The sequence below is a fragment of the Acanthochromis polyacanthus genome, chromosome 13 (assembly GCF_021347895.1).
Source record: "Acanthochromis polyacanthus isolate Apoly-LR-REF ecotype Palm Island chromosome 13, KAUST_Apoly_ChrSc, whole genome shotgun sequence".
In the NCBI taxonomy this organism is placed as follows: Eukaryota; Metazoa; Chordata; class Actinopteri; family Pomacentridae; genus Acanthochromis; species Acanthochromis polyacanthus.
In genome coordinates this window covers 5,552,472-5,577,538 of record NC_067125.1, presented here as the reverse complement: position 1 = coordinate 5,577,538, position 25,067 = coordinate 5,552,472, and the positions used below count along the sequence as shown (strand labels likewise).

The 25,067-nt window shown below is 41.9% G+C and overlaps 1 protein-coding gene across 8 annotated transcripts in view; it reads right to left on the bottom strand.

The window, feature by feature from the left end:
- Positions 1–25,067, bottom strand: part of phldb1b (pleckstrin homology-like domain, family B, member 1b) — a 155,626-nt gene that overhangs the window by 119,521 nt on the left and 11,038 nt on the right. Inside the window, exon 1 of one of the 8 annotated variants that reach the window (XM_051957532.1) lies at positions 22,013–22,417. The exons of 6 other annotated variants lie outside the window; for them this stretch is intronic. The gene's annotated coding sequence lies outside the window, so the exon portion shown is untranslated. Of the gene's footprint in view, positions 1–15,214; positions 15,344–22,012; positions 22,418–25,067 lie in introns of those variants that run through there. One more of the 8 variants, XM_051957533.1, reaches the window with a different exon arrangement.

The window sequence follows — 25,067 nt, the reverse complement described above, 5'->3', positions numbered from 1 at the left end:
TGAACAGGTCACCAGTCTATTACAGGACTACAAATAGAGACAGACAATTAGACCTATGGACAGTTTAGAATCAACCATTAACCTCAGCATGCTTTTGGACTGTGGGAGGAAGCTGGAGAACCTGGAGAAAACCCACGCATGTACGGGGAGAAAGATACTGGGAGGACGGAGACTCGAACTGGGATCTTCTAGCTGCAAGGTGAAAGTGCTAACCACTGCGCTGCCCTCTATATAAATTTGAACTTTTCAAATGTTGTAAAATATTAAAATGAGCTACTTTGGAGTGGATAGGGTAAAACCTTGCCTCATTAGAAGATGCCAGTACGGACTACTTTATGCACGACTGTAACAGAGTAAAAAATCCTGGGAATAAAACCTGTTTGCCAACTGTTTAAAAAATGTAAAAAAAACAAACAAACAAAAAACTCAAAGAAGAAAGAACAAACAAAACTTACTGTTTGTTTTATGAGAGAACAATGGAAATAAATCTTTAGAAATAATTTTCAGTTGTTAAAGTAGTAACTGTTCTTTCATGTCAGCTGGTGTTGGCCATCTTCTGCAAAACGTGCAGAAAAACACATTATGTAAACATGACTTATGGAGACAATTAGCCATGTACAGCTAGCAGGACCGGCCATTACACACTGTGTTGGTTGCAATGCTTTTGTGCAGAGGAAGTAACGTGTTGAAAGCAATAATTCACACACACCTAAATATCATCTTGCATATCACTGTTTTATTCATTAGGGAAAGTTACTTCATTGCTGTTTCTTGCCTCCCTATAGGAACTTTCAACCACTGTTTAGAAAAATGCTCCATAAATAAAGTTTTCTTACTTGCATACCGCATGACCTCATCTGGCCACACACTGTTTAAAACAGATACAAAAACACCCTCCTGTTTAAAAGGTCAGACTGTTTGAAGTTTAGGACCACATTTAGACCCTAAAGGTTGAAAGATGTAACTGAACTGACAGCTCCTACCAGCCTGTTAGGTTTGATCTTGTGTTTAAGTGAATTGAGAATAGATGCAGTCTGTAGCTACGGGCAAGACTCTGGATGAGACGCTGAAAGATCACTGCAGAAAAATGCAGAAACGCTGGAAAGAGCAACAAGGATGGGAATGAAAAGAGAGGAAGGAGGTATTAAAGCCGTGCAGGTGTGTCACAAACTTCCTTGTAAACACACCTGGCTGCTTAATAGACGTCCAACAGGCCTCTGAGTCTGTACAGAACAAAACAACCGACTGGCCTTTGTACCTCAAGATCTGTTCAAAAATCACACACACACACACACACACACACACACACACACACACACACACACACACACAATCTTGTACTTCTATCTTAGTGAGGACATCCATAAGTGTAATGCATTTCCTAGAGCCTTACCCTAACCTTAACCATCACAACTGATTTCCTAAACTTAATCCTTACCCTAACCCTAACCAAACCTCAATTCATACCTGTTCTCTAAAAACAAGTCTTCATCCTCAAACATGGCTGTTTCAAAGTGAGGACCGGCCAAAATGTCCTCACTTTGTAAAAATGTCCTCACTTTGATAGTTAAATGCAGAAAATGGTACTCACCATGTAGCAAGTACAAGAACACACACACAAACAAACAAACACACACTTCCTTGATTGTCATTGAGTTCTAGAATCTTTAACCAAAGCTGGAACTCATAATCCAATAATGTGATTCTCCAGCAGGTTGGGGAGCTTAATAACCTTTAAATGCTGTCCAAACATCAAAAACACATGTAATGTACCTGATCAAAACCAACCAGACTCCTTATGACGCAGCACATTGCTCGGAAAGTCTCAACGTTACTGACTCCATATAAGACAAATGAGAGCAGATGAAAAGGGAAGTGGGACAGAGAGAGGAGACAGATAGCTGGATGATGGAGAAGGAATATTAGATATTTTCTTTCTCGCTTCTATCTTGTCCAGTCAGCTGCCACCGCACAGCTCTGCTCCGTCTCCTGAGGGCTGATAATGGAAAATCCGTCGCCTGCAGGGACATCCATCTTTCCATTCCTCTGCATTTCTTCTCTGTCTATCTCACTTCATTAGTCTCTCTCCTCATAATTCTTCCATCTTATCATCTCATGCTCCCTCTGTTCGTCTCTGGCCGAGTTTCTTCTCACAGATGCAAACTAAAACTTTTTCTGCACACGTCATGCTAAAAGTGCACAACCTGCTGCAAGTCTCAGACAACAACAATAAGAATCATGCACTTGTAGAAGTTTCTGCAGCGGCCATTATTCACATCACAGTGTCCCTATGCTCAGGAAACTGACAGCTGAGATAAATTCCAGGCAGTTTGCACTGTTTACTGTATTGTTTTTCTTTGTTGGACACAGCCCAAGCCAAATGACACGTTCTGTTTTTAGAAAGAAACCACAGAAATGCAGTAAGCTGGTGCTGTAGGAAGCAGGGTGGATCCACGACAGGTTCCTTTCAGACGATACAACACGCTCATATACCGTACGCTGGCAGAGGTACTAAAATGCTGCAATCGACGTACAGAGCAGAACACAAATCAGCCCATAAATCCTCCCACGTACAGCGAGTGACTTTCTTCAGCTGGATTTACACGCCTCAGCTGAGTGTTGTAAACTAATGGGACAAGATGAGGTAACTGATTTAGATGCAACATCATAACAATGACAAGACAGTTAAAGTGTATGAAATCCTCAAGATAGATTATACAAGTCTGCCTTTATGGACACACACAGCCAGACAGACCGTCAGCAGAGTTAAGAGTGAATTTACAGCAGTGAGGCGGAGGCAGAGCAGCTTATATACGACACATACGAATCCACAGAGTGACAACACCCAGCAGACTCCCCTCTGGACCCCTATAGTCTGGTCATATCAAGAGATCTAAATGTGTTGTGTATTTGCAAATGTTGCTGAGCATGACCAGAGAGGACGGAGCCTTTATTTTGCTAAACTGACTGTGCCAACCTACAGTCCTTTCCTGTGCTAATGCATGGGTTGATAGTGTGGTGTTTCTTTTAATGAGATAACGGATTCGTAAATTTCCAAGTCTGTTTGTTTGCACCAGTAAATTTGTGATTGCAGGTTAGACAGCGTGTGTTTTTGTAGCTGTTGGAGTTGCTTTTCCCTCTAACTGCCACATGTGCAAAGAGTGCAAGACATTTTTCACATCAGATGTTTTGACGTTTCATAACACAGGTGAGATCAGTTCCATCAGGAGTCCCAGGAAGGCACGACACAGTAGCTTGGAAAATCCAAACTGAATCTCCATGTAATCTCCTATCTCCATGTTAGGAGATACAGGAGAGTCAGTTTGGCATTGTGCGAATTGAATCGCGTTTTCCTCCCGGGAAAGTTTGGTACGACCAATCATAGCACGGGAGGCGGGAGATAATGCTGCGTCATCTTCAGCGCCTCAAAGATGATGCCGGAGGAGGAGGAGGAGGGGGGCCAAAGCGAATCTTTTTGTGGTCTCTTGGCGTTTTGGATGGCGTTAGTCGTTGCCTCTTTTCACTTGACGTTTCCGACGATGAGGAGGCAGTGGATGGCTCGTTACTTTCGGCTTCTTGCCATTGTTTGTACAGAGGAAAATCCCGTTCCAAACGTGTGAGTAAATTTAAGCAACTTTTACACATACGCACCGACTTGGTTTGGCTCCGATTTAAAGTTATTCCTAACACCGCTAATCGTTCGGAAGGAGTCTTTTGTTGCGTAGCCTTTTCAAAAATAAGTGTTGTACTTGAGAGTACCCCATGTATTCGCAGATTTTTGTGACAAAAACGGCAGTAATCATTCACCGCGACGCTTTCTCGGCTGCATGCCATTGTTGTTTGGACTACATGGACTTCAAGGTCGATTTGTTTGTGCGTCACATCCGTGTTACGCTGATTGGTTCTTTCTCGTTCAAGCTGCATTCGTTAGCCCCTCCTTTTTGAAATCGTCTCGTATCATCACAATCCCAGACTGCCTTTATTTGTATTTATATTAATACATAAATAAAGTCAGTCTGGATTTTCCAGGCAAACGACACAGAGCCAGAATGAACAATACAAAGATCCTAGAACTAGCTAGCCGTTATGGAATGCAGTTGTTGACAATTCAAGCTTTCTCTTGTGAAAAAGAGGAATTAAAGTGAAACTACAGACAGAAAGCACAAAGACAACAATACAGAGGAGGTTTCCAGTCGGATATCAAAGTCTGTCCTTGGTTGACCTCTGGACCTGAAGGCTAATCATGCCCTCTCATAGTTGCACTATAGTTTTGGAATCTCTGAAAGTTCATGGAATGTTTTAGAAACATATCCAGACAGAGGATATCAGGAAATATAATACTGACTTTAGACATCTTTGGGAGCTCAGGGAGACAGGAAGAAGTTAAACTATGGAATTTGAACACTGCAAATCAGATCCTTGAACTTTTCTCTGCTATGTAATATACAACAGACAGCATAGGCAGCATTGCTCCGTACTACAGGGGTGGCATCCAAACCCAAACCTAAACATAGCATTTACAAGCTTTATGATCCCATACTGAATAGCTCTGGTTAGTGGTGTCTTTAGTTGTGGTGCCTCAGGGCTTGAAGAAACAACTGCTGCTAAAACAGCAACAGCTTTCTCTCTGTGAGCTTTGATCATGTTGCAAATCCATTGGACATTGTGTACAAACTGCAAAAAATGAAGCGTTTGCGATTGAAGTATTGTTAAATATGAGGTTAGTGGAGCTAATGAAGTAACTCTTAAAGCAGTTTGAGATCCCCGCAATATAAAATGTAATGAATAAAGGGTTAAGAATTAATGTTGGTGGTTTAGATGCCACAGCACATAAAGATTCAAATTCACTCGTGACAAAGTTCATGTGAGCAACACTACAGTAACTATGCACTTTAGTGAAGGAACTCTTATGACTGTCTCTCAAACTTAAGTTTTGTTTAAAGAGATACATGCCCAGACACACAGCAGAGGACAGAAAAAGAGTCTGCGAGCAGCAGCAGGAAGAGTGTGACAGATAGAGGAAGAAGACGACGTGTGGAGAGGCTTCACTCAGCAGTCTGAGTGTCACTATATGTAGATTTCCTGCCCAGTGAGCCGAGCCAGGAACCTCTTCCTGTTGGCGGCACAGACCAAGGTCAGGATCGGCCTCCGCTGTGGGACAACACTGACCTCAAATATGAACCCTGCTAAGGCCTGTTATTGTCACATCTGCTCAAATTCTTCAGAAGTTTCACTGCTTGGTGGAAGCAGCACTGCAACATGACTTTCACCTCATGAAAATCATTTTATTTATTTGTCATATTTTCTCTTATATTCAAAAAATGTACTGTGTAATAATAATATCTTTATTCTCATGCTACGTATTAATCAATATGAAGCTCCTAGTCTCCTATAGACAGACTTGTCTCCACAGTGATGTGTCAGTGCTGGGGAATGGTCTGATTTCACCTCATTATAATTGTGCTACAGGGAGAAAAATGCTGTAGCTTGTTTTTATTTGTTTCAGCCAACCACATTGTCTTTGGCCGTGCTATGCTCAGGATGTAGTGATGGTGTTCCTGCCAAATAGAGACAGGCAGGGTGGTGAGCACTGTGATTAAGATGACTAACTCACTGAAAAGCAAGCAGAGCTTCATTACTACACAACGTAAACATTCGGCTAAGCTTCACATGTTCAGCGCAGTAGGTTGATCCTCACAGGAGAAATTGAAAATGGTATCCCACCGCTGGAGGAGAAGAGGAAGCCACATGAAACAATGTGTAAATAGCACCCTTACACCTGAAATCTACACCTACTGAGTCACATTATGAAACTACAAACAGGAGACGGGTATCTTAACTTAAAGCTGCTGTCCGGAGTTTGAATCGCAGCGTCTCCCCAAACACTGTTGGTCCCTCCCTCCCTCTGATTTCGCCCCTTTATTTGTGCACACGCTCAGTACATGAGAGAAGTGCCCGGAGTGCTGCAGCATCTTGCCTGTTTTGCTGTTTTCCCCTCTTCTGCATTTAGTACATTTAGTAAATAATAAAGGAATTACGTTAGAATGCTGTATTGAGTCTAACTTGTCCTAATACCAAAATAACATGAATCTGCTAGGACGAACGAGTAAAGTTTGAATATGTGATTACACTCGTGTATCCCTCTCGATGACGTTGTTTATCAAACTTAGTGCATTTACGCGTGTATATGTGTTAGATTGTTTATTTATTTCTATCTAGAGTTCAGAATTGCATGACTCCTCTGACGAAGAGTATGTCCCAGACGCCCCAACATCTTCCTCCAGAGGTCGGGCATCTAAACGAAGCCGTCAGGCGGGCTATGGAGGCCGTGGTCGGGGAGCGACGCGAGCACCCCGAGCCAAAAAACGTCCTGCAGTCTCTTGGCCTGACAAGCCGTGGGATTGGTAACTTTTCTGGAAGTTGCTGATCCCTGATGCTCTCTCCTCCACAAGCAAAACAAATGTGCGCGCGGTTGCGTAGTGCGTAGCTCGCCCACCTCTGCATGGGCTTGCTTGCTGTGGCGTAACCGCTGATTGACAGCATGACAAAGCTGAAGCTCGCACTTGATTGGTCGGCAGCGATCGGCGCTTTTTGGAATAACATGGGGGTCTATGAGAGGAAGGCGGAGCTCAGGAATAAATTTTCATATCACGTTATACTAACTTTATATTATAGTATCGAACTAGACTAACACATTTAAGCTTTGTTAAAAAATGATACATAAATTGAAAACAAACGGAAACTCCGGACAGCAGCTTTAATGTAACATGGCATCACAACTAACCATTTTTGTCACTGCTATTTTCATAAATTCAAAATGCTTGTTGGTATACGTTGCACTGTTGGACAGTGCTAGGCTAGCTGCATCTCTGTTGCTAATGTCACACTCAAACGCATGGTTTCCTCAGACACTGGTGGAGACCAAAACAGAGCTAAAAGAGGAGTCGATATTGTGCTTACACGACCATTCAAAATTTAGGAATGTCCTTATTTTTGAAAGAAAAGCATTTTTTTCAACAAAGATAACATTAAATGAATGATAAATCCAGTGTAGACATTCTTCATGTGCTAAATGACTGTTCTATCTGTAAACAGCTGATTTTTAATGGAATATCTCCATAGGGGTACAGAGGAACATTTCCAGCAACCATCACTCCTGTGTTCTAATGCTACTTTGTGTTAGCTAATGGTGTTGAAAGGCTCATTGATGATTAGAAAACCCTTGTGCAGTTATGTTAGCACATGGATAAAAGTGTGAGTTTTCATGGAAAACATGAAATTGCCTGGATGACCCAAAACTTTTGAACGGAAGTGTATATTTATGAAAATAATACAAAAACTGCTCCTTAAATGTTAAGGTTGTTTAATATCTACTGGAAGCAAAAACGGGTGGTCGTTAGCTAACATGTTTGCCTGCAATGCGTTATCAAAGTGCAGACCGTCAGACTTGGTATGGTTCTTCTTGATCTTAGCATATCAGTCAGTTCAATTGAATTTCTCTGCTGCCTCCAAGAGGCCAAAAACTAATTATTAAATAAATGTATGCAGCTTTTAGTAGATAGAGACTACTCCTAGGATGCACAATTGTTTGGTTACAGCTTCAGCCTGGGTTTGAGCCAGAGAACCAATTGTTGTTTCAAATGTTTTTACTGTATGATTTGTTTAATCTGCCTAGAAAAGCTCCTTGGTGGCCATTATTTCTTTGGTAAAGGAAAGGATTTCTTCTGGGATGTGCTCTGTTTGTAAATGAGATTTGGTTTGGAAACCAATTGAGTGAGAAGGCAGCTTTTCACCATGATCTTATTCCAATCAATGAATCAATTGTTGACAACAAAACTGCCCTAGGGTAAAAAATGAATGCTTAAAAACATCTATGAAGCTGCATTCATTACTTTTCACCAAATGGAGGTCATTGACATTTATTGGGTTTGAATGATGAATCATATTTGGCTCTGAATACTATTTTTACACAGATAAAACCAAGCCTAAATGCCTCACTTATTAAAATGTAAATGTATGCATGGTGAGATAGCAGTGTATCCGTCGCAGCCTGATAACGTGAGTAAACACAGAATCATTATTCTGGCATGAAACGCTACTCGTTGGAGGGACGCCATTATCAGCAGGCAGCTAAACACACCAGCTGCCCCGTCTGTGTGTGTTGTACAGACACAGAGTGGTATGAACACACACGCATAGTCCTGCACACAGACACACTGAGTGGCAGGAAATGAGAGGGTACAGACACGCGAGTAAATCTGACTGGGAATGGGAAAAATAGCAAGGTGAGTGAATATACCTTCACCTTCCTACTGAAGCAACACAAGCGTTTTACAGGTTAACAGTGGTTAAGCACACAGAGCTGAAAAGTAGCCTCATGCTCAGGAGACTTTCTTCAAATAATTACAGGTTGCGAACTTAAAAACATAAGTAAGAGCAAATGGCCCAAGATGAAAACCCGGCTGACGATCTGTAGTGTTTGTCATCAAAGCGTGAAACTGCAGCTCAGCAGATCTGAGGATCAGAGGGCCTGTCATTGTCAGATTATTGTCTCCAATGACAGTAGAAATTATACCTCAGAGCATCCATGGAAGAACACTTGTTGTCATTATCCAAACCACTGTTATCCAGCACAGCAAAATGGCAACTTTGACTAAAACACCGGGCTGGAAGCAGAGGCCCAGATGACTCAGCTTCTCTGGCTGCCTCTTTACTACAGTGTAGGAGTGGAAACTACTGTAAAGCATCATTTTTTTTACTTTTTGAAAAGCACACTTGTTTTTCTTACAGTAAATTATTGAAAATGTGAGTTATTGCCACTGCACTACACACATTTTCCACTGGAAGCGTGATGTTAAAGGATACTCCTCTGAATACTGTGATATTCTAAAGGTGCAGATAGTTACAAAGACAGTAACAAGCTAAAGGCAAACACTTAAATAAACTGCTGCAACTCAGTTATAAACCTTCACCAACCAGTCCAGTTGTGTTTCTGTTCTTATGCAGTGAAGACTTTGTTGTGTGTAAGTTCATTAAGAGAAAGGAATCCAATCAAACACCTTGTATGTGTTCACATGTATGGAAACTGAAACAGATTCTGACACACACTACCAGTCCAACATTTGGACACACCTTCTCATTCAGTGTTTTTTATTTCATGATTTACACTGTGAAAGAATACATACGGAATTATGTTGTAAACAAAAATGTGTTAATCTTCAGTAATAATCTACAATGTAGAAAATAATGCAAATAAATAAAAAGCACTGAAAGAGAAGGTGTGTCCAGACTTTTGGCTGGTGGTGTAAACAAGGTTCCAGACATGACAACAGACAATGTTTCAAGTATGATGCTGCTGTAAGGAAGCTGCACAATACACTACCATTCAAAGGTTTGGTGTCATCCAGGCAATTTCATGTTTTCCATGAAAACTCACACAAGGGTTTTCTAATCATCAATGAGCCTTTCAGCACCATTAGCTAACACAATGTAGCATTAGAACACAGGAGTGATGGTTGCTGGAAATGTTCCTCTGTACCCCTATGGAGATATTCCATTAAAATCAGCTGTTTACAGACAGAATAGTCATTTACCACATTAACAATGTCTGCACTGGATTTATCATTCATTTAATGATATCTTCAATGAAATAAAGTTTCAGACATTTCCAAGTGACCCCAAAGTTTTGAGCAGTACAGAAGATCTATGTAGTGAGTACAGTTTCAAAGAGTACACCATTTAGGATGATGGCAAAGCTGTTGTCTATCATGGAGGACACCTCCCACCCCCTGCAGGAAACAGTAAGATCACTGGGCAGCTCCTTCAGTGACAGACTGCTTCACCCGCGGTGTCTAAAGGAGAGATACCGCAGGTCCTTCCTTCCGGCTGCAGTCAGACTTTACAATCAAGCTCCCAGTAGTTTTCTACCCACCCATTTACAAACTGTGCAATAGGAAATGTAAATAATGACGCTGTGCAATTTCAGGAAGTCTTGCTGTAGATACTGCTTCTTTTCTTTTTCTTTTTCTGAAGAAAGTATTCTTATTTATATACATACGCGCTGTGTGCTTTGTGTGCTGCAATCTCTCTTTTATTCAATGTCCTATCTGGGGCGGCATGGCTCAGTGGGTAGAGTGGCCGTCTTGTAACCGGAGGGTTGCTGGTTCAATCCTTGGCCCATTGTGCTCATGTCAAAGTGTCCCTGAGCAAGACACCTAACCCCTAATTGTTCCTGGTGGGTTGTGGTTAGTGCCTTGCATGGCAGCTCCCGCCATCAGTGTGTGAATGGGTGAATGTGATGTGTCATGTAAAGCGCTTTGGGTACCTTGCAGGTATAGTAAAAGCACTATATAAATGCAGACCATTTACCATCTGCTGCTGTACAATGTAAATTTCCCTGCTGTGGGATTAATAAAGGTTTAATCTATCTATTAGTGTCATCATTTAAGTATGATGTCACAGTGAATTTACCATTGTCTGTCCAGATATAAAATGTCATCATATTATTTCTTTTATCCTTAATGGGAAGCTTTGTCTAAATTCCTCTGCCAGTTCCTTGTTTGTCAGCAGAAAATGTAAAAATTGCCAAACCAAATTACATGAAACTTGGCAGAGAGGTGGAGCATGAGCAAAGAAAAACCTTTTACACTTAGAGCTTTATTTAAAATGACGAGACAGGACACTGGCCTTCACACAGGACTGTGCTTTCTGAGCGTCCTTCTAATTAGTGTAGGAATTCTAAACAAAAATCTCAACCCAAACAAATCTCACTGGAAGTTCATGGAGCAGCATTTCAGATTACTGATGGCGGAACAAAAACATCTGCAAATGGCTCCACAGTTTGCCAGTTTAAGCCCAGCCTAAAGTCAATGGAACAGCCAGTTTACAAGTAGTTAAACCAGATGATCACCTTAGTTCATCCAACAAAGTCTGAATATATGTCACTTATATGTCACTTCGAAAAAGGACTAAAATATCGCTAAAAAGTTTTTACGCTCTCATGAGGTGGTTTTTCAGACGTTTCGATATTGAAAAATATCGCAAAAGCGCAACGGAAACACTTTTTCCGCAATTATACGTCACCGGACGTGACGTACCTGGTCACATGACCAGCTCTCTCGGAGTAAACATGGCGCGGTACGTGTGGACAGAAGAGGAGACCGAGATTTTTCTTGTCATTATTCTTGAGAAAAACATCACTGCCATACTAGACAGCAAACAGCAGAGGAATGCAGAGTGTTAGAAGGAGATAGAAGCGGAAACAAGGGAGAAAGGGTTCGACATTGAAATCTCACGGGATGATATTTTACGAGAGTTACGATGCTTCTGCCCAGAATAACCTTCAATGGAAACACGTTCAAAGCGCAAATATACTTTGTCGAAATTTTAGAAATATCGCTTTTATTTTGCGAAAAACTGTAATGGAAACCCAGCTAGAGATACCTTCTCCAAATAATAGCTGAAAAACAAAAGCAAAAAAACTACATGTAAATTTAGCTTTACAGTCTCAAGAGTTGAATAAATGTTTCTGGTCTTTGTTCCACTGCCAGTTTAGAGAATAACTGTTCTCTTACACGGATTATAAGGCGAGAACTCTAATATGTTTTAGTGTCATTTTTATCAGGCGTCTTCAGCTTTTCCATCGTTCAGCTGTCACAAAGTGATCAAACACCTCGAATGCATTCGTGAGAGTAACTGTCCCTGTACAGCTCCCCTTTCTCCACCTTGGGCGGTGGGTCTGTACAGAGAAACCAGCAGGAGTGACTTACTGAGAATGTGGTATTCCAGTGGTATTCCATTGCTCATTGACTCCGTTGACTTTTGGCTCAGTGTTTCCTAAAGACGTGGAGCTGGACAGGCATTCCAGCCTTGCGGGGACAAAGAGGCTCTTTCAACAGCAGTAATCCTCTGAAGGAGGAGTGGGAACGCTGGCGGCCTGCTGCATGCTGGACAACAGGACCCACACTGAGGTTCATACACTACATGAGTCCAACACAGAGTCCAGGGGCCACATGTTCACAGGGCTGACAGTTAAGTTGATGTGTTTGTGGCATTTCTGTCCGGGAGTGAAGAATATCTTGTTTTGTAAAGATGTCAGCCTTGAGTGGACAAATGGCCTTGACAGACACTCAGCAACACAAACCACATAGTGAAGTACAGGTTTATACAAAACCTTCAAAATAATTACAAAGGCTTCATCTCAAACCAAGATTCACTTCCTACTTTTTCCTCTCTTAACCCTTACCAGGCCATGTTTCTGGAGTATATACTAAAACCACCTAATCCATAAAAATATCGATCAAGTCTTGCGAGGTCGCATTGTCGTTTGCCATGTTGAATTTCAGCGGTGTTATTACGGTACACGGCCCCCGATAAAAACTTCGTAATTGCGGCTTCGTTATAACGGCTCATACGGCTTTATCGTTTGAAATGAGCAAATTTGGGCCCAATGTTTATATCTTACTATTGGTCGACTTAAACATATGTGTGTGTGCATATTTTATGTTAATTAGCGAGCAGAGAATGTTCGGTTTCGGCTGTGTGTACGAGTAAGCGGGAACGAGTATACTCGGTCCCGGCTTTTTAAGGATTAAGCTTTTTGCTGCATTGCACAGTTTAAATTGTTAAGTGGCGTTCGATCATGTATTTGTAATAATTACTGAGCCCTTGTGTCAGGAGCATGTCATCCATCTCCATGATCAGAGAGCAAACTCTACGGACGGATAAAGACCATGGCCATGCTAAAAGCTCTAGCAAAAGGAATTTGAGTTGAACTGTTGTGCCAAACACACTGTTTCTTCTCACAGTGAATATTTGCACAGTTAATGCACAAAATATCTTGGTATCCTTGTTGTGGGTGTTCCTGATTTAAATGAGAAATACTCACAGTCAAACCATTACCTGTGATTAGAATCCTAAAGCAGAAAATGTTTCATTTTAATGGGTCATTAATCAAACAGGTTGGCACTGAGAACCACTATCCTCCCTAAAAACTGCTCCACGGCTTGCTTTTGCAAAATGCTTACAGCTAACCATGACTATATTTCACTTTAATAGAAGCACCTACTGTTACCTAAAAAAACATCGTGAAAGTATAGAAAGGTTCCCCACAAGTTTCTGGAGTAACCTAAAGTCAAGTCAGGGCAGATGGATGGGTCAACAAAACACTCGATTTTCCAAGTTCAAACTAATGGTCAACTTCAACCATCCTTTATCTATGCACCACTTAATCCTCATTATTGTTGTAGGGGTGGAGTCTATCCCAGCTGACTGAGGGTGAAGGCAGGAGACACCTGGACAGATCACCAGTTTATCACAGGACTACATATACAGACAAACAATCACATTCACACCTACAGACAATTTAGAATAATTAATTAATCTCGGCATGTTTCTGGACTGTGAGAGGAAGCTGGAGAAAACCCACACATGCACAAGGAGAACATGAAAACTCAGGCCCATGACCTTCTGGCTGCGTAGGGACGATGCTAACCACTGAGACACCGTGAGCCCAGCTTCAGCCATTTCATTACAAATAAAACAATGAAGCTTCTTTATTTCAAACCAAACCATAGTCTAGCCGAACCAAATGTGAAGTGAAAATATAAGTTTTATTCCGATCACTGGTACATGGGTCGTATTCAGAGCGTAGTGACAAATGATCTGTGTTGTACTAGCATGGTGATCTGTATACATTTAAGCGTCCAAATGAGAGGGGTGGAGCTTGATGACCCCGGTCAATCAAAGCATAGCATGTTTTTCTATTGTTGAACTCATGTTACTCCTACAACTTGAAGGAACTTTTGTAGCTTTCCTCAGCAAGCGGAAAGAGTTACAGGAACTGACGTATTTTAAATGTGGAGATGTTGCATAACTGGCATTAACACCAGGCTCAGATCTGACCAAAATGAGAGCTTTAGCACCTCGAGATGTGAATCTGGATGATTTCATAGCATGTTGATCCCAATGTTTTCCAAAGCATCTGCATACATGTCCTCTATCAGGTTAACTTACTGTAGATGCAGATCAAATGCTTACACCAGCTGTTAGGTGGAGGTTAAATGGGGTCAAAAATATCTTGTTCTTACCTACCAAACCCAAACTTGTAGATAAATGTTTTGAGTTGGCTACCTAACAATTTAGGATTAAAACATGACCGAGATTACTGAGTATTAGGCTGCTCACACCTAATACTCTATACTGCATTTATTTGTCGGCTGTTACATTGCCTATTAACACTGTATGTAACAAACTTATAAAATATAAAGCTGTGTTGTAGATTAAGCTTCCCATTTTTAATCTACTTCCACCTTAACAATGCCTCTTAGAGCTACTTACACAGTAATTCTTCAGTAATAAAATAATACCAGGTAATACTCTTGGTGACTCTTCTCTGCTGCAGAATGAGCACTTTGAGCACATGTTCAATCTTGGAATTTACAAGTCTCTGAGATTGTTATCAATGTACTTGAAACACTAAGAGTCCATCCATTCTCCATTCTCTATACACCGCTTTATCCTCATTAGGGTTGCGGGGGGTGCTGGAGCCTATCCCAGCTGACAAGGGTGAAGGCAGGGGACACCCTGGACAGGTCGCCAGTCTGTCGCAGGGCTACATGTACAGACAAACAATCACACTCACACTTTAGAGTAACCAATTAACCTCAGCATATTTTTGGACTGTGGGAGGAAGCCGGAGTGCCCGGAGAAAACCCACGCATGTACAGGGAGAACATGCAAACTCCATGCAGAAAGATCCCAGGCCCAGGCCGGGATTTGAACCAGGGATCTTCTTGCTGCAAGGAGAAAGTGCTAACCACTACCCACTGTGCAGTCCACACTAAGAGTCCTCCACTGAAATACAGGATATAAAAAACCCACAAGGCTTGTTTGTACATGTGTGAATGGGAATCAGTTTGAGTCAAAGGTTTCCAAAGACAAGCAACGCAACATCAATCCTTCTGATGATAAATAATAAATCAACTAAATTCTATCATATTCCCATGTAGACACTGATTGTCCAGCAGTAATAACATTCTAATATACCAGAAACTGAACCCACAGACACCAGCATCTGTAACATATTGGTAGAACAGGTTCAATCATCCTCCTGTTTGTCACCAAAACAAACACGACAGCATGTTTCTGTCCAACTACCAGCCTGAAGGAGCAGCTTTAACTTCGTCTACACTCATACATTGACAGCATCACTCACCCTGCCCTCTCTCTTATCTGTGGTCTGATGCTCTCCTTCACGACTGTCCGCTCATTCAGAAGTCAGCTTTAAAATCCATTTCTGAAAACTCCCCTAAATCAAGCCGGCTTAGTCCGAGGTCTGAACACTGTCGGTGGTAAACTTTGAAAGAAGGGAGTGACACTGAGGGGGGTGGAGGCTGGGGAGGGGAGGGAAAGGAAGGGGAGGAGAGGGGAGGCTGGAGGCAGCGTGGGATATCCCTTTGAGTCATGGAAACTGATCCAAAGAGCAGACAAGCTTACAGACGGCCAAACAGCCAAACAGCACTGTGTGTCTCTTTGTATTGTTCTGCCATTCAGCCTCCGTTACACTGTGAGGACATTCAGCGGCTTCTGGAAACACTTACTGCACTTCCTAACAGGTCAATCACTGGAAAACATGAATACCGTCACCAGTGGATGCACACATTCTCTGTAATCACCTCTCTGCTATGGTAACATCACACACAAGTTCATTTCATTTTTCTTTTATCGGATGCTTTTTCTAATAATTTCTGACACACGCTACCGTTTAAACGTTTAGAGTCACTTAGAAATGTCCTGATTTTTGAAAGAAAGGCAGTTTTTTCAATGAAAATAACATTACATTACACCAGTCTATAGACCGCTTTTCTGATTCATGTAATGTTATCTTCACATTGGACACAATTTTTTTGCAGTTTTTTTGAATTTTTTTCAGACAAGGAAACAATATTTTTGGTTCATGGAAATGAAGACAGCAGGAGGGTTAAAGCATCTCAAATTAGGAGGTTACATGAAAGCGAAAATCTATTTTTAAAGGGGAACTTCGGTTTTTTTCAACCTGGGGTCTGTTTCCATATGTAATTTCATACATGTGAGTGATGGAGAAATGAATTTTCGACATAGCTCCAGTATTTAGCCAGGCAGGCAGCTTAGCAGCTCAGCTAGCAGCTCGGCTAGCGAAAAGTATGGGGCAACTTGCCCTAACGTGCTTTTTTCCCCACACTGACCGGCTCAGATAGTCTCAACGAGTGTCCCACAACATACTAGAGATGAGAAGTGAACGAAAACCTCCACATTACCTGGTGATCGCTCTTTGTTGTGGTCTGTATCCGAATCTCAGGATGCTAGAACGCAAATCTCGTTCCGAAATCGCGCGAGAGCTCTCATTGAGACTATCTGAGCCGGTCAGTGTGGGGCAAAAGCACGTTAGGGCGGACTTTGATGTGGGGGGCCAACTGCCCCATACTTTTCGCTAGCTGAGCTGCTAGCTGAGCTGCTAAGCTGCCTGCCTGGCTAAATACTGGAGCTATGTTGAAAATTCATTTCTCCATCACTCACATGTATGAAATTACATATGGAAACAGACCCCAGGTTGAAAAAAACCGAAGTTCCCCTTTAAGTGAAAAACTACTTCTTTTTTAAGCATATCGGGCTTATTTTAAGACACCTAAGCTTGACAATCCTGGTAAAATGTAGCTTAAAATAAGTTTTCCAGGTAATTTTAAGATCTCAGTATTCTAAATATAATATCTTATTTCAAGAAATCTTACCAAGCCATTGGCAAGATTTTTTTCACTTAGTTCAAGGTAAAAGTTTCTATATAAGATTGTTTTCTTGTTTTGAGAGGGGCATTTTTTCCAGTGTAGACATAGTTAATGTGGTAAATGACTATTCTATCTGGAAATGTCTGGTTTTTAATGGAATATCTCCATAGGGGTACAGAGGAACATTTCCAGCAACCATCACTCCTGTGTTCTAATGCTACATTGTGTTAGCTAATGCTGTTGTAGTGCTTATGTTTTAAATACCTTTTTGACTTCATATTTTTATGTGCTTCTCCCGTAGTGTCCTGCGGCTGTCACGTTACATTCAGATCATTTTTTATGTGACTTTCAGATATTATTAAAATGATCGTAAACCTCGTCTAGCTGTTGATTTGCAGTGTACATCCATGTCCATCACAGTGCATCAGTGTGCTCACAGAATATGTGTCTGTGTCCAAATAGGTGAAGAAAAGGAGCAGCGGCCATTAAACGGCCGTCTCTGCCAATAATCCTTTGTCACCATATGGCAGCTCCTTGGGCCAGAATCTAATGTGTGTTTATTTGCGTGTTCACATGCAGCTGTAGCGTATTCCTCACAGCTGGATAGATGATGTAAATAAATGTATCATGAGCCAACGATATCTTACATATACTCTTCATGAAGATCAGAGCAAAAGAAAGTAAGAGAGAGAGAGGGACGAGAGGTTAAGAGAAGGAGTTGAAGTGAAGTGAGGTGAGCAGTCTGAGAATGATTATGTCTTTGTTTTGGGATGAATCGCTGGCCTGAAGGCATGCTGCACATGAAAGAAAGAAGACAATGAGGGGAGGAAGTGATGAGGGAGGAAAGAAAGAAAAGGAGAGGAATCTGCGGAGGTCACATCCCAGTTTACTGATGACACGCAATCTGACTGGCTGCTTTTTTCTGGGTGTGTGATTTGTGCATACTGCAGCTGTTGGAGAGGCAGCAGGCAGCAGATTGTGCAGCTGTTTGTGAATAACACACCAAGCTGGCCAGTATGTAACCCCAACATGACCCACAGTAACATCCACCGTCCTGAACTCTTCCTCCTGCCGCTCACTAGTTTTAGGTCTGTGCGGATCCCTCTGAGAACGTTTGACCTTACAAGTGCACCAACTGTGCATCCTATGGTTTCTATTCTCTTTTTGGCCATTACCTAAGGATATCCTGGTCAAGTGTTTTTGCCCCTGATCCGATCTGAGTCATTGCATATGTATTATCTGCCAATACCAAGTCTCATTTTGATACCATGTTCCTAGATAAGATACACTTCAAGTACATTTAAAATAATACAATATATCCACTGTATATTGTTGCCAATTTAATAGATCTAATTTCCTAATGTTACATACTGGTCATGAACCTTTACTAAAGCTCTGATAGGGCGATATCTGACATGTAGTGTGGAAAGGGTCAGAAATGCTGTGGCTCCACAAGCTGCAAAAGACAGCAAAAACTTCTGTGAAGTTAAATGAATCGTAGAAAAGCTGTAGTGCTTGGTTTTTTGACCAGGTGGAGCTTTCTAGAGTCTAATACTGTGCCTGTAGTCTGAGGGACAGACTAGAGGCAGCTCCACGGTGGCAGGCAGAGAGCATCGCAGGAGTTCAGCTAACGGACCACCACGACAGAGACTATGATGCTTAATGTCCTCTGGCCAGGCAGGGACCATATATAATATGGAAATCTACCCACAAAAATATGTGCTTTCATGTCTGTCACCTGCATGGCACTGGAAGACAAAGGATAGGCTTAGATTGGTGCCAATATCAATTACTTCAAAAAGCTTTGATCAGCTCTGCTACCAGTCCATCGGCTCACCACACCCCCACAATTCACATTATTATAATCTGAAGTAAAATTAGGGAGTTATTTGGAATTCCTGCTTGATTGCAGCTTCACTGAAAAAATGCAGTCTGGTGTTGTTTAAAGTTCCTTCCATATTAGAGCGAATCCTGGTCAGTCTATGTTTAATATCAGTTACCATTAATTATACCTTCAGTCTCTGTCAAACACAGTCAATTAGTGTCAAGTAAAATGAATGGGCATATTCCAATCAGTAGCGCACACCTGCTGCAGTTTACAAACTGAGGTCAATTACCACTCAAATAACTTCACACCTCTAACGAGAAAAGCACTCAGAGAGCACAGTGCTCCGCCAAGGCTGCTCATTTGTTGTGTGATTTCTGATAGATAAGTCCTGATAAGTCCTCAGTGGTGGATTTGTTGTGGGATCACAATCATGTGATCATCAGCAGCAGCTGACGTAGTGTTCACTTGTTGTCGTGGTTACAGTGACACCGTTCCGCTATCTCGCAGTGATACAGAAATCTTTAACTAATCCGTGGATCCAGACTATAAGCTGCATCACTGCCAAAATCTAATCATTTGGTCCTTGTGTCATTTCTGACCTTCTCTGAAAATTTCATCCAAATGTGTTGGTCTGTTTTTGAGTAATGTCGCTAACAGACAGACAGACGGACAAACGTATGCCGATCGTCATATAACTGCGCCGCGTTCCTTGGCAGAGTAAAAAACAACAACATCCAGGCTGTGATGTAGTAACTGAGTGTTTCTGATAGACTGAATGCATGCTCTGATTCCTACTCCACATTTACAATCTACAACTGCCAGCCTTCCCTAATTTCCTCCACAAATTCCATGATACAGTGCAGTCATAAGGTTGTTACAGTCCTCTGGCGGTGAATATCCAACCAGGCTGGCTCCATCCTGGAAAAAAAATGTAACTACCTGATCACATTCAAGGTCAGCAGTATCGCTGACAGCAGAAGTAGGGCACCCAGAGGAGGCATTAAAGACCCAGCACAGGGGAGTCCGTAGGAGAATGGGACTGGGTGGATGACTGGGGGTGGGGTGATGTTGGGGGGTAGATAGAGTGCCTCTGTGCTGCCCTGATTATTCTCTCAACAGAATGAGCTCACACAACAAAGGATTTATTATCACTAGCTGGAGAGTTGCTGCAGTCTGGGAACTCTGCACAGCCGGTTTCTCTGCCAGGAGCCCGAAAAATGTGGCCCAGCTCTGCTTTGGTGGGGAGGTTCAAACAACAGAAAACCCTGTATGGGTCTCTCTCTTCCTTGGTCCATAAAGCAGCCAGTGTTTCAGGAGGGTGGGAAGACCTGGAGACTAACAGGGCAGCGGGAAACAGCTGACTCTTACAGAACCATGCTGATTTCCTCTTCATCTCTAACTTCTTGCCCTCAGGTACATCAATACTGTATATGTACTGAGAGGTTACTCCAGATTAGAGAGAATCTGATTGATTATCTGTAGTGATTCTATAACACTATAGCTGTAGAAATTTAAATTCACTATGTGAGGTGCTTTGATTAAATAATAATAATTTAAATTGAAAGCAATAAAACACGTTGATACATTTGAGTGTCATTACATTGTTCTACCAACACACATTTCACGTGGCTGTTTGTGAAGAGTTTATTGGTGCTTGTGGAAACAAACATCACCTAAGAGTAACAGACAGGGTAGCAAAAAAATAATACTTAACACTGACAGCTAGACAGCTAGATAATCAAAAAAGTGGCAAAATGTAGCTCCATAAAGTGATTTTTGACTGCTCAAAAGGCGGTGCAACACACTGAAAACACTATGAACTTGTTATGTTAGATATGAACTGATGCTAAAATGTTGCATCACAAGAGTAGTGACAATTGGAAATGGTCTCAGTCTATTCAAAGCTGCATACTTTTACTTATTTTTACCCTCTTGGACAGAGTGGAGCAACATAAATTTGCTCTGGCTAACATGCTAACAAGCAGCTACACTACTATTTTCAAAAGCTGTCACCACAGCATAAAGAACACTGACATGTTGTGGCCTTTAAAATGGTAAATTAATAAAGTTTTTCTGGCTAGCATGTTAGCAAATAGGTGCTGGTGTACATTCATCTGACATGAAGCAATGCTAGCATCCATATTTCTGAAAAGCTGATGAATTTAGGTCAGTTCTGTTTTAGCTCTCTTTTGGGCTCCTCTAACCCTAACCCTGAGAAAAGCATCTGCCTCTTTAGCTGCTGAAAGCTTAGCTAACTGTGTTTGCTAGCTGTTTGGTGCTGGGCAGCGTTTATGTAGTGAATTTATTGGAGTATATTTGCTGAAAATAGCTGCTAACTGCTGCTTTAAAACAGGTCAACGAGAGCACTGAGACTCATCCAAAGCTTTAAAGTTGTGAGCTAAAAGTAAAACATTGAGCTAAAACAAGCTCAAACATTTGTGCTAATGGCAACTGCAGAGTGTGGTGATAATTAGCTGTGGGTTTGTCACTATGTTACCCGTGTAACATTACCCACAATCATCTGATCCAGAGTTAATCTGAAAATGTCGATGAGTGCAGCTTTAAACCTCATTCAGCTCCGTGTTAAAGCCAACATGTCTGCCAGTCCTGCTTTGTCTCTTTACAGCGAACATGCTCCACCTGCTGACCTCGGCCCGGCCTGTTGTGTCTGAACCACTGATAAACCAAGGACACACTCACACACACACACACACACACACAGGAAAAACACAGCAAACACTTAATCTGCTACAAATGATTTGTGGCGGAGGGAGTGGCAGCAGCAGCTTCACAGTTAATGTGGATTATCATAGTAAAAACACATGGACGGTCTCCATCCAACAAGCCTTTGGGAAATACGTCATGTGTTACAAACACTACATCATCATTTATTTTTGTCACCTAGAGTAATGGCCAGTGTAAGAAGTACCACTGGAAAATGTAACCAGATGTCACGCTAGTTCTACAAAGAAAACATTAGAACCTATTACGTAAAGAATTCCTGTTATAAAGCCTTACTAGTACATTATTAGTCAATGCTGTAACCACATCCTTACTGAAGAATCAGTTTCAAGCCTTATGAATCATCACTTATTGTAACAAAGTGAGGAGATGAGCTTAAAGAAATGCATCTGAGTGCTGATTTTATTGCATCTTTCTTACATTTTTAGTAGCTTCTATATTGTAAGTGTGAGGAAAACACTTAAATCACAGCAAATCTTTCACTGCTTTTAAATCAGATTGCACTTAACTAAAAGGCAACAAGAGAACATGCTACATCGGCTACATGAGCAAACCTGATAACACCTGCTCTGCTTTGACACACACCAACATGCACACACAACCTTAATGTCTGGTGAACAAGCAGCCAGTGTTGAAGCAGCGATCGGCGTTTTATCTAGAATCTGTGAGGCTTCTACTTTACCTGATGGAGGTGTGGGTGGGGTGTGTGTGCAGCGGGGCGTCCAGTAAAACCTCAGGACTGAACAAACGCACCGCTGCTGCTGCTGCTGCTGCTGCTGCTGCTGCTGCTGCTCATAAAGGCAGGATGGTACTGCTGCTGGTGTCACAAAAATCAGAAAACACAAAGAAGGACAGCAAACTGACTGGGATCCAAAGAGGAAGCTTCTCTCTCTGTTCTCTTTCTCTCTCTCTCCTCTGCTTTCGTCAGGGTCTCTCACTCACTGTCTCTCCTCGATGCACACACACATACACACACATACGCACACACACACTGTCTCTGGCTGTCATAACACACACTGGGCTAAAGCCATGTGGCCGACACTCTGCTGACACACACTGTCTGGCTGCTGCTGCTGCTGCTGCTGGTCCCCTCCCTCTCACTCTCCTTTGAATCACATGCTCGCTCTTTCATTCTCTCTCTCCTTTGGCATTACCCACTCTCTCTCTCATACACTCCTGAAGCACATGTACCCTCACTCTCCCAGCCCTCCGTCCGTTCAGCCTCGCCCCAACACGGGGACACAAGGCGCTCTTTCTTCTGGATAAAGAAACGTAGTGTTGTCCTTGAAAACCGGCGCAAATGTGAACCTGAGACCGGACTCGTAGGTAAACAAGGTGCTGAACACGAGGGGAATACAGTGAGGGGGCAACTTCTCACTGGAAAACAGCCATTTATTCTCTCACACTGGAACTACTGTTAGTCCGAGGCACGTTTTCCCTCATATCCACGTCTCAGAGTATATTCTGCCCTGCAAAAACACAGAGTACAGAGGGGTGTGAAGTTTCAAGGCTGTGGAACTCTGTAACAAATGCATAAATATCTCATTAAATGCCTTAATAAAAATACATTTTGCATAGGTGAAATGATTCAGGTAAAAAAGAGGACACTTTGTTAGGCTAGCTCGTCATCTTTTAACCAACTAGCTGCTACCATTACTGGGTAACACACCTCAATTGCTTACATTTTAAATCATAACGTATTTTTAAGTAATACAAAACAGACAGGAATGAGCAGGACAGTTTAGCCGTAGCCGTAGCTTAACATTGCAAGTGGTTTCAGCTGTGCCTGATGGCTTTGAAACATGTTGGTTTGTCCAAATTATACAGTGCATTCCCATAGTGTAATATTTTTTATATGGCAAAGCAATTATCAAGAAGTCAGGTCTCAACAAATGGGAAAAAAAAAATCAAGATCCAGAAACTGCATTTCCTTGAATGTCCACTTGAGACAGGCTCCAAAAGCAAGTTAATCCTCACACGCTTCCATGTTAAAATGTCCAACTTAACAGCAGAAAAAACATGTTTTACAGTCTGGTACAAGAAGGGTTTTTATCTCTAAAGCTTATGTTCCAGTTCATGACAGCTGTATGGATGGTGAATTTTTATATAATGTGTCTGTTTCAAATGAATTAAGGATGAAAGGTTTGACAGCTTTGAGTGAAAGACAGGTGCCATTATGACCCAGAGATACAGTATGTACATGGAACGCCTTATCTCCACTAATGCTCCACCTCTTTACCCATGTTTGGATTAGCCAGGACTTCAGGCCAATTTAGGCTTTCTTTATCTACATCCACTTCCGCAAGGCTGCCCGTGACTGCAATTTAAACACCTGCAGAAATCCACATGCAGCTCAAAATTCGTGACCGCATGAACCGTCTCCACTGCAAGCCCGCCTACTGTTCATGTGGAAGATAAACAGGCAGTGCTTAAAACAAGGCGAGGTGAGTCTCCTTCATCCACAGCTTTTAAATTTATGAGTGAAAGAGTTGTAATTGAAGTAGTCCTTCAGTAGACATGGTGCTTTGATTTGTACATGCTTTACGTTGACAGAGCCCAAACACAGTAGAACATTTCCTAAGAAATCCTGTGTTATGTCCATCTGTCTGCTTCCAAAGGTTTTTGTTGACCGGGACTAAGGCTGCATTCCACATTCTACTATACTTCCAGTTTCAATTCAGTTTTAATTATACAGCACCATCAGTGCACTTGATATAGGAAAGTCAACACCTTACAATCCTATAGGCTACTGAACAAATTCAAATGACTCCATTCAAGCAACTTTTTGGCAACAGTGAGAGGGAAAAAAATCATTTTAACAGAAAAAACATCCAACGGAACCAGCCTCAAGGAGGACAGACATCAGTCTCGACCAGCTGGGGTGAGGTTAAAGGAAGACAGAAAGACTGTAGCGCTCCACCATCAACAGGCGGAAGCAGCCATTGGTTTTAATCTTGACGTTGCTAGGCAGCCTCAGATTGCATAATTACATTTTTTTGGAACCCTTTAAAATTATTTTTTGACACAAGTACACTCTAGGCTCTCACATATTTGAACTTGTCCAGACACAGACCACAATGCTGGTTGTGTTCTAGACAGAATCAACACAAATAGAATAAAAATGTCCAGACAGACTCACAAACATGATTGAGGTCACACAAATATGTACACCCACAGTGTGGTGCAGCGAGAACACTGGCGTGTTGTAGCACAGAAATGAAACAAGACTTTCTGTAATAGTGTAAGGCAGACTCACATTAAAGCTTAAAAGACAGTCAAACTAACATTGTGTTTCTGTTTCTCTACAGTGGTATGGGCTGCTGTGGAGACCAGAACCTCTGAACACTGTCATCAGCGTCCGTAGCTGGTGTTTCCACTCTGACCAAACTGTTATTTGGATCTCCACTCCATCACCAAGCTCAGATTCCTGCTGCAACCACTGCATGCATTTGTGTGTCTGTACACTTTACAGCACTGACTGTATGTTCTGATCTGGAAAAGCTTCATTTTGAACTGGATGACAAACTGCACATGCCTCACATTCCTGTAAGACTGGGTGGGATTTGTCATGATTTATATGAAGCAACATCACCTGTCAGCCTAAATCACACAGCTGGGCTGTTACAGAGACAAACATCCCAACCAAACCGACGAGACACGTCGTCCTCAACCTGTGAAGCTGTGATATGCTTGTGACAGCTGCTGGGAAATCTTCTCTGCACACACACGACTGTGAT